The following is a 9,151-nucleotide window of genomic DNA, read 5'->3' as shown; positions in this document are numbered from 1 at the left end:
CAGAGGACAATAACGCTACCATCCCGTCTGCAAACACAAGAAAGGACTATTAATGTCAGTGTTTGTCGTTTGCCATTAGGATAAGGCTCACATCCGGCCACTTATCCTTTGGCCATTCCCTCTTTTCCTGTTCCATTTCTGTCCCTGTGTTTCTTATGGTGGAGGCAATTTCTGGGTCAAAATTTTGGGGGTGGGTTTGGGTCCTTATCCTTCCACCTTGGTTCCTCTCTGGCTACAGTAAGTGACCATTTCAGTATCTGTATCCTCACTTTTAACAGTCTCAGCTAAAGTCACCCTCATGGACGCTGGGGTAGCCTCACACTTTCCAGATTGCAGGAAAATCATAGAGATAGCACCCATTCTGCACAGTCTTTGATTTCAGTTTATTCTCTTGGCCCTCTGTCCCTCTTGCCCGTCTCTCCCAAGAAATGATTCTCAAACCCCATTTCTCTTCCCATCCCCTTAGGCAGACAATCTTTTCATGCCATCTGCCTCCTCTCATTAGTTTATTCCTCCTTCTGAGTGAAATTCAAGACTTTTTCTTGGCCCTTTCTACTTGTTTATCCTCTTTGGTTCCGTAGATCTTAGTGTGTGAGATCTGTACTTTATGGCTAATACCCTCTTTTAAGTGAATATCTACATGTTACTTTTGGTCTCAGTAACCTCATTAGGACAATACTTTCTTATTCCATCTACTTGACCGCAGCTTCTCAATGTCCTTATTTTTCATATGTGTGTAGTATTCCATTGTGTAAATGAACCACATTATCTGTAGCCATTGTTCATTTGAGAGGCATCTGGCTTATTTCTATTTTCTGTTCATTGTGAAGAAATCCACTAGTAACATAATGGAGTATATGTCCTTGCCATATGGCAGAGGTCTTTTCAGATATAAGACCAGGTGTAGAATAGCTGGGTCTTAAGGAAGAATATTCCCCATTTTCTCAGAATCCACTGGATAGATATGGAAAGCATTATAAGGATTTGCTCTTCCCCCAGCAAATGCAATTTTTATCCTGATATTTATCTGCTTCCTCAAAGGACATTTCCCCCTGACTGGCTCTCTATCAAGAACTCAGGTGATTGTGCTCGCATATGAACCTTCTTCCCATTTTAACTGGTCAGTAGATGCTAGAGCCTATTACTGATAGCCGGAGGGGAAAGATGGTACTGGAGGTTTGACTGTGGGTTTAGGTAGAGAGGCAGAAGAGGGTAAGAGGGGAAGGGAGAGGAGTAAGGAAAAAGAGGATGAAGTAATGATGGAAAGAATCCATATTGCCTGGAGAAAGCACATGTAGCAAGGGGTTTTATGGTTGGGGAATTCATTATGATAGGGTTTGATCTACCCAATACACATTTATAGATTATAATCATACTAACCAGATTGTGTGTTTTCTTTATGGACACATTGGGTTCAGAAATTTCAACAAGCTTTCCTCAACAGTATTTCTGGATCAAATTTTCTGTTAATAGAGTTCTCCCCTTGTAGTGGCTCTAACCATTTCTCAATAGTGCAGTAGACACAGCTGTTTCTTCCTCAGTCATGTCTGCTGTATTTTCTATGGATATCTGTCTTCAGTGACCAAGGCCCAGTGTTGTTTTTTCTCGAGGTCTTCAATGATCTCACCCAGAGGAGTTTCAGGTTTCTCAACTCGTTCATTCTAGTTGACCGCAGCTTCAGAATGTCCTTATTTTTCATACCTGCATAGTATTCCACTTCAAATATTTCCTGATAACAGTGAACTGTCGCGAGCAGGCTAAAATTTCCCAAGAAAACATTAAACATTCAGTCTCTAAATCTAGATCTCCTCATCCCATGATACTTGGGCTGACTGGAAGGCGTGGCATGAGCAGTTTGTTCTTACAGATATCAAAGCCATTTCCTTCTCCAGTAATGCCTGCCATCCCTCTGTCAGAGATTTTTACCCTGGTTATTTTCGGTGACTTATGTGATTTAGAAATTGTGACACAATCTGCATGCTAGAAAGCCGGAGATGTTTCAGGTTGACCCTGCTTCCTCAGCCAATGATGTCACATGTGCCCACTGGGCAACCATGTCACACCCAAACAGCAAGATGTCTTCTTTGACTCCACACAAGACTGTAAGATTGCCTTTAGATCTGCATGCACCTTGGCAACCATGTCACACCTGACTGCAAGATAGCAACTTTGTATCTTCACCCAAAAGTAAGATTGCCTCTTTGATTCTCTTAATTCTACCCATCCGTGAGCAAGGGAGGTCTTTCTGTCTTCTGCTACCTTCCTCAGTTTCTCTCTTCAGAGACTTGGAGTTCACAACAGACATGTTTCTGATGTGCTAGGTTAGAGTTGTTTTATATTTCATATTTTATATTTTATATAAATAAAATATACCCATTGTGATTGGTGTTGCTTCCATAATTTCTTCTCAGCCTCTATGTCATTTGCATGACAGATTATTTTCATTTAATCTGTCCACTTGGCTGAAGGTGTTTTTCATATATAGGTCATTTCTGGTAAAACTTTGGGATCAAATGTGATCACTATTATATGATGTGTGAATGGCGATACACTGAGTTCTCTATTTCCGATATCATGCCCTCGACTTCCTTTGATTTTCTTTTTGCTCTAGCTGGGAATTTAAGGAATTTACTGAAAGGATGCTGCGAGATTAGAAGTCTGTTCTCATTCTCCAATTTAGTTGAATTGCCTTTTGCTTTTCCCCCCTTATTTTGATATGAACAGTTGCCATGCTATATTGCATTTTGTGTAATATATTTTGGATTTATTTTAGTATTTTATTGCATTAGGTATGTGCCTGACATTCCTGGTCTCCCTGAGACCATAAATAGGGAAGGACGATGGATTCTGTCAAAGGCTTTTCAGCATCTAAAGAGATAGTCTTGCAATTTTTTCCATGTTTCTTCATTCAGCTCCTTCACACCATTTTGTAATAGTGGATATTAATAATTCATATTAATATATTAATACTTACTATATTAATTTTGACATATTAATGTAATATATCAGTTACAATATTATATCACTATGTATTAATTTAATATAGTAACAATATAATAATATTAATTATATTTAACATATGAATATAATAATTTATGTATAAATACAATATGTTAATATTAATATAATATATTAATATTTGTTATAAATTATGTTAGGATATAACAATTTAATATGTTACTTTACTAAAATATATATGTACAAATTTATATATATATACTTGTCATGATAAGCAACTACCACAAAGTTAAATTCAAGGGGAGCTCCCACATAAATGTGAAATGCTGCGGGCAGAATATTTTTTTTCAGTTCAGTTTGTTAATATGGTGGATCACTTTGATGGGTTTTCATAGATTGATCCACTCCTGCATCCTCAGGAAAAAGCCTAGTAGATGGCGCTGGATGGCACATTGATATGTCCTTGGATTTTGTTTTGGTGCATTTTACCTAGTATTTTTTCCACCGATGTTTGTAAGGGAAATTCGTCTGAAATTCTTTCTTTGTTGAGTCGTTTTGTGATATTGTTGTCCGGGCAACTGTGCTGTCATGGAATCAGTTTGGCGATTTTCCTTCTGTTTCTGTGTTTTGGAGTAGGTTGAGAATTCTTTGAAAATCTGGTAGGAGTCTGCACTCAATCAATCTGGTCCTGGGGATTTTTCAGTGAGGAAACTTTTAATTACTGTTTGTGTCTCTCTAGGGGTTGTAGAGCTATTTACATAGTTCATCTTACCTCAGATTACTTGTGGTAAGTGGTATTCATCTACACAATCATCCATTTAGTTCAGAGATTTTAATTTTGTAGACAGCAGGTTTTTGAGACCTAATGATTCTGTACTTTCCATCAGTGTCAATAGGTTGACTCCCTGTTCATTTCTGATTTTGTTATTTGGATGCTGTCTTACCTTCTATTACATTATCTGTTTAAGGGTTTGTCTGTCTGGTTGATTTTCCCAAGGAATCAGTTATTGTTTTTGTTGATATTTGTATTCTCTTTGTTTCTGATGGATCACTCTCACCCCAAGTCTTATCATTTCTCTCTGTCCCCTCCTTTAATATGTATTTGATTCTTTTTATTCTAGAGCTTTCAGGTGTGCTGGGAAGTTGCTAGTATGGGGTCACTCCGGTTTCTTTATGAAAGTGCTCTCTGCTGCATGTGCACGTTCCTCTTAGCACTGCTTTCCTTATTTGCCTTAAGTTTGGAGACGTTATGCCATCATTTTCACTGAATTCTAAGAAAACTTTTTTTTTCAAGTCTTCTCTGAACTGGTGGTGCTTCAGTTTCCAGCTATTGAATTTCCATGAGTTCATTGACTTTTTGTTATTGTTTTAATCCATGGTGTTCTGAGATGATTCAATGGTTAGCACAGTCTTTCTGTATCTGCTGTTGCTTGTTCTGTGAGGGAGAATATGTTCAGTTTAGGATAAGGTTCCGTGCAGTACTGAAAAGAAAGTGTGTACTTTTGTGTTCATGTGAAAAAATCTGTAGAAATCGGTGAGGTCAGATTAATTTAAACTCGTGTCAGTTATATCTTTATTTTTATTGTTTTCTTTTTTAGTTTCTGTCTCAATGACCTGCCCTTGTTGAGATGTCACATTGATGTCCCCCACTATTAATGTGTGAGGTTCGATGTGATATTCAGCTTCAGCAATATTTCTCTCACTAATGTTGCTACTTTTGTCTTTGGGATATAGACACCCAGATTTGAGATGCCATTTTGGTGGATTATTCCTCTGATGAATATGAAGTGTCCTTCCCCTTCTCTTTTGATTACTTTTGGTTGAAAGACTGATTTGCTGGATGTTAGAATGGCTACACCATCTTGTTTCTTGTTTCAATTTCTTGGAAAACCTTTTCCAACACCTTAGTCTGAGGCTTTGTCTATCACAATTGCTGGAGTGTTTCTTGAATGCAACAGAATGACAGATCCTGTTTTTAAATCCATTGTGTTATCATCTGTCCTTTTATTGTTTAATAGAGGACATTAATGGTTAAAGGTATTAGTGACCAGTGATATTTACTTCATGCTATTTTGATGTTGGGGGTGTGGGGTTTTCTTGCTTGCATGTATTTTTGTTTTTGTTTTTGTTTTTGTTTTTTTGTGGGATGCTTGAGTGTGTATGTTAGTATAAAATCTGTTCTGTAGGGTGCATGTTTTTTTTTGTTTACATGCTGTTTTTGCTTTTTTGGGGGGGAGTGGTTTTAGAGTATGCAGGCGAGTATGTGCTCCCTTTCATAGGTTATGCTGTGTAATTTTTAATTTCTAGTGGGATGGTTCAATTTCTGAAAATCCATCAATATAATCTACTATAGAATGAAACTGAAAAAAAATCACATGATAATCTCACTAGATGCTGAAAAAGCAATTGCAATCCCTCTTTATGCTTAAAGCTTGAAAGTGATAAGGGAGACCAGTCCTATGGAGAAACATAGTAGAAGCAATGGACAGCAAGCCAGTAATGAACATCAAGCTAAATATAAAGAAACTTAAAGTAATTCCATTAAAGTGAAGGACAAGTTAAAGCTGCCCACTCTCCCTATTCAGTATATTATTTCAAATTCTATCCATGGTGAAAGCATTGTTTAAATTTGGTTCTGGCATGGAGTATGGCCAAGGCCTTTGAAGGAGGAATGCACAGTGTTTTAGAAATCCTGGAGTATGGCCCACTGTTTAGCACTGACTCATTGCACCTTGGTGAGTCATAGAACCAAGGACCAAGTGTACTGAGATCTTCATGAAGTGTTTCATTCGGTTTTTCCCCTCATATTTCTCTAATTCTAAGAAGTACATAAAAATCGTCCCGTAGCTTCCCACCACTCAGGGAGCAAAATCATTGGCATTTGCAATAATAGTTGTGGAGGTCTTTTAGGAGTTTCCTCTGTGGCAGACCAATGCTTCCACCATCACCCAAGGAAATGTAGAATAATGAGCAATGGCCATCACCCATAAAAAATTTGGAAAAATAAAATTGTTCGTTAAGCTGGCTAACATGATTTAACTACTGGCTCTGATGTAAAAAAAAAAGAAAAAAAAAGAAAAGAAAACAATTTAGGGGACAATTTGAAGTTCGGAAAAGCTGGGACTTTTTAAGATCTGGCATCAAGTACAATGGTGGCACCGGCTAATGGTGTGACTGTCACAGAGGCTGGACTGCTGAGGACTGATTTCTGTCCCAGTTGTACCCTCAGCTTCCTGATAGGATTTAATAAGGTTTGACATTCACAGGTGTGCATTCTGATCATTTAAAGTAGATATGACATTTTTATAAAGATATTTAGATTTGTGCTTTTTAAAAGATTCTTATTAGAGTATATTTAAAGATAAATAATACAATATTAAACCATTCCTCTCTAAATTCAAATTGCTTACTTATGAAGTTACGCTGGCCTTGGGAGTAATTTGTTTTCTTTACGTGTACTATGTAATATTTGTTCTCATACACTATTGGGTATCACTTTTCTCAGCATCAAGGACAAGAAGAAACTAGAACCTGATCACATTTGCAATTTTACATGGATTTAAAGATATCTCTAGAATATCAAAGCTACTTGTTGTGGTTTGCCATGAAGTTATCTGTATTTTGATGCTAATTCCACTACCCTAATGACAGCTGCCTACTCATGTACTCAGAACTCAGGTGACTTCTCCAGAACCACCTCCCATTGAATTTGTGAAGTACAGGTGAAGGTCAGGTACAGGATAGAAGGAGGCCTGCCATTGAAGGAGAAGGAAGGATGGGTGAGAGAGATGTTTGAAGGAGGAGGAGGAGACTAGAGGAAAAAGGAGATATAGGAAGAGAAGGTGAGAAGCCATGGCAGGTGAGGTTACTATTATGCTCTGTGTATTTACAGGTTGTTATTAATATTCCTAAGGGATGGATGGTAAAGTGCTTTGTATATTTAAGTGGGCAATTATATCTTATCAATTGGGTCAAAATGATTGTGTTATGTGTTCTTCTATGTGAGAGTTTGAATATAGAAAAGTGTGTGGCGGCAAGGGAAACTGGACGGACAGGGAGTAGGGATGTGTTTTCACCAAGATATGTACCAGATATATTGGGACACTCCGGTGCTAGTGATAGCAGGGTAAAAAAACAAGTTTTCTTTTTTCTTTTTTCTTTTTACAACAACAGATGGCAAACCAAGGTGATGGGCAAGAATCCACTAGTAATCATAAAAATAAAATTTTTATTTTTTAAGTAAGAGGACTCTGGTGCCCTATTAATTCTTGATAACTTAAGAGCAGAAAATCAAACAAAGAAATGGGGAAACATCCTGGGCTGACAAGATGTTGGTACCATTCTGTGTAATAAGTAATGGCAGCTCAGAGAGTTAAGATATTAAAGCTGCTTTTTAAATAAAGTTGTTTAGAATGTCTTTCAGGATACTCATTTTCTTTTTAACATGGGCTCCACATGGGAATTTTGGGTAGAAATCCTAGTTACACAAGGTATTTCTTCTTTTCAGGTATTATTAACAAGTGATTAAGTTTGTTTTTAGAAAGAAGAGAGTAGAGAGATTACCTGAATTAGGTGGGGATTTTCATCTACTGCTCAGAACTTAGGGAAAAAATTAGGCACTACCAAGTAGAGAGTTGTGATGAAATGTCTGTAACACCAGGGAAAGTGAATGCAGACATATATTGTAGAAGTTATTAAGGGTAAAGAAAAATCTGTGGCTTCCAGTTAGAGAGCTTAACAGATTGAGATATTTTGGGCAAAAGTCCTGGTTTAAAGTGTTCCTTATTGATATTAGAATTGATAGAAGGTATGAATTACCCCACTATATGGCTCGTTGATGATGTCTAGCTATGGTTTTCAGTTACTTTTGATATTTACGACAATAGCAAGCTCAAATTCTCTTAACATGGGCTCCATGGGAATTTTGGGTTTATTTCCTGATATCACCAAGAACGGATTTATATCAGAATCATTTTTACATAAATTCCTTTTTTGAAAATTGTTTAAAAATTTTTTAAAAATCTTTATGATGGGTGTGAATTTGAGTTTTATGCTTATATTATTACTCTGGGAGGGAGTGTAAGATACAAGCTTCTCTTGTTTCAGATTAAGTAACAGATTATTTTGGGAGAAAGATTTTGTCCTTGTGTTTTTAAAAATTTTGCTTAGGATTCTGGAAACCTCACAGAGTCATACTGATCAGGTTTGATAGTGGTAGACCGCCTGAAAAATATATTCAGGAGAATCAAACAAAAAGATATCTCGATTCTAAACCTTTGTCTTGAGAGTTGTGTTTTGCAGACTGTTACTACTTGGAATCCTGGTCTCAATGACTTTCAGCTGGGACCAGTCAGGACATATCGGCTATTGCATTTGCTTCATTCTTCCTACCCCCTACCCCTAAGGATATCTCAACGCCTATGTACAACTCATTTCCCTGGAATATTTGGGGTGGGGCTGGAAGTGTTTATTCTAAAGTTATTTTTTATGACGAATTGAAAAATTGGTTGAAATTTAGCAAGGAGTAATAAGCTAGATTGAGTTATACAGTCATAATCGTCTTTGGTAACTAAGCTTAATCTTTTCTTTGTTTAGGTATAGAAATTATTGGACAGAAAAATTTAAAATTACAAAAGACAGTCCTATTATTGTTTTCATTACAGACTTCTGAGGTGCTTACACCTGTGAGTTAAGATTCAAATAGCGAAGTCATGGCTCTGACTTTGTAAGAGTACTATCAAAACAAAATTAATATATAAAGACAACAGTCCAGATTGTCTTAGATAGATAGATGCTTTTCAAAAATGTCAGAAATCCACAAAATTTGAGATTTAAAGTTATTACTTATCTTTTGTTTTTACTTATCTTCTCCTAACTGTTCCCCTTTGGCAGATTTAATGATGAATTTGAACATCTCTACCTCCAAGTGAGGCAATACTTTGTGGCTAGGCAGTCACTGGAAAAATTGCCTGTTTCATCTGCAGATTAATACTATCCAGAAAAGGACAAATTATCCAGAGGATTTGACTGATAAACCCTGCCAATACAGGATAGTGAGCCCTTCCGAGTCTACATTTCAGTAGGCTGTCAGTTGATCTTGTGTCAGAAGGCTGAAGACTTAAACTCACCTGTTGCTAACAGGGGATTGTGCTAGTGGAGATTTGTCTCTACAACCTCTCAGTTCTAGAAGTCC

At 37.0% G+C, this 9,151-nt stretch overlaps 1 long non-coding RNA gene across 2 annotated transcripts in view; it reads right to left on the bottom strand.

Moving 5' to 3' along the window:
* The window catches only part of LOC134484725 (uncharacterized), a 134,826-nt gene that overhangs the window by 79,245 nt on the left and 46,430 nt on the right, over window positions 1-9,151 (bottom strand). The window contains exon 5 of one of the 2 annotated variants that reach the window (XR_010062441.1): window positions 1-27. This exon is cut by the window's left edge and continues 1,359 nt beyond it. The exons of the other annotated variant lie outside the window; for it this stretch is intronic. This is a non-coding gene — a long non-coding RNA (uncharacterized LOC134484725). The remainder of the gene's footprint in view (window positions 28-9,151) is intronic. 2 annotated transcript variants of the gene reach the window in all.

The sequence above is a fragment of the Rattus norvegicus genome, assembly GCF_036323735.1.
Source record: "Rattus norvegicus strain BN/NHsdMcwi chromosome Y unlocalized genomic scaffold, GRCr8 chrY_unlocalized_38, whole genome shotgun sequence".
NCBI lineage: Eukaryota > Metazoa > Chordata > Mammalia > Rodentia > Muridae > Rattus > Rattus norvegicus.
This window is presented reverse-complemented; position numbering and strand designations above follow the sequence as displayed.